Genomic DNA, 1793 nt, shown 5'->3' on the forward strand with positions numbered 1-1793 from the left:
TATTGGCCAGCCACTTAGATGCCTTTGCTTGGAGCTATAAGGAGATGAAAGGAGTCCATCCCTCGGTCTGTACCCATCATATATACATCAAAGAGGATTGTAAACCAGTTAGGCAACCCCAGAGGAGGATGAATCCAGCCCTCAAGGACATTGTCAAGGAAGAGTTGCAAAAACTGTTGGATGTCGGATTCATCTACCCCATCTCAGATAGTGAATGGGTGTCCCCTCTAGTGTTGGTTCCCAAGAAGAATGGGAAGTGGAGGATCTGTGTAGATTACCGTGAGCTGAACAAAGCTACCAAGAAAGACCATTTCCCCCTACCCTTCATAGATCAAGTGTTGGATGGACTGGCAGGAAAGAAGTTCTTCTCTTTCCTGGATGGGTTTAGCGAGTACAATCAAATCCAAATCAGCCCGGAAGACCAAGATAAGACCACCTTCACCTGTCCTTGGGGTACCTTTGCCTACAGAGTCCTTCCCTTTGGGCTATGCAATGCTCCTGCTACTTTTCAGAGAGTTGTCTTAAGCATCTTCTCGGAGTTGGTCCATGATGCAGTGGAAATATACATGGATGACTTTACCCCTTATGGGGCCAACTTCCAGGAAGCATTGTCCAACTTGGGAAAGGTCCTCACCAAGTGCACTGAGATGAACTTGTCCCTTAGTCCTGAAAAATGTGAATTCCTAATGACTGAGGGGACCGTGCTAGGCCATACTATTTCTTCCCAAGGATTGCAGGTGGATCCCAACAAAATTGCCCTCATCAAGAGGGTTCCACCTCCTCAAAAAGTAAGGGATGTCCGGAGTTTCTTAGGATTAGCAGGATACTACCGGAGATTCATTAAGGACCTCAGCAAGTTAGCCTCGCCATTGTTTGGTCTGTTGGCAAAAGATGTGGAGTTTAAGTGGACTGACGATTGTCAGAAGAGTTTGAATGAGATAAAGGACAAGTTGGTGTCTGCACCAATCTTGAGAGGTCCAAACTGGGCCCTACCTTTCCACATCCACACTGATGCCTCAAACAAAGCCATAGGTGTAGCCTTAGGACAAGTCGAGGAAAAACTTCCATATGCCATTTACTTCGTTAGCAAAAACTTGTCCAAAGCCGAGCTGAACTACACTGTAACCGAGAAGGAATTCTTAGCTGTGGTCCATGCACTGAACAAGTTCCGACATTACATTACCGGTTACCAGACTTTTGTACATACTGACCATGCTGCTATTAGATACTTGATGAATAAACCTGATGTGAATGCTCGTATTATTAGATGGTTACCTTTATTGCAGCAGTTTGATCTAACCATTGTTGATAAACCAGGGAGAGAAAATGTTGTTGTTGACTTCTTGTCTAGATTGGATTTGTCTGCAGATGAAGATGGGACGGTGGATGATCAGATGCCTGATGAGCATCTGTTTGCTATATCAGTACTCTCTCCATGGTTTGCTGATATAGCAAACTACCTTGTTTCAGCTCAGTTCCCTCCGCACCTCTCTTCAAAAGAGAAGAGCAAAATCATCAGAAAGAGTGCCTCATTTACATGGATTGGGGGCAACCTGTTCAAGCTTGGCCCCGATCAGATCTTAAGGCGTTGTGTAAGGGAAGAGGAAGTCTTTGACATCCTCCTCACCTGTCATGATGGGCCTTGTGGAGGACACTTTGCAGCAAAGAGAACTGCCTTCAAGATTCTGCAGGCAGGCTACTATTGGCCCACACTGCATCAAGATGTCAGAAGATATGTCAGCCAGTGCGACCAATGCCAAAGAATGGGAAAACCAACCCAAAGGGATGAGATG

The sequence above is a fragment of the Pinus tabuliformis genome, chromosome 8 (genome assembly GCF_031772625.1).
Source record: "Pinus tabuliformis cultivar Carrire ecotype Pingquan chromosome 8, CPIR1, whole genome shotgun sequence".
Lineage (NCBI taxonomy): Eukaryota > Viridiplantae > Streptophyta > Pinopsida > Pinales > Pinaceae > Pinus > Pinus tabuliformis.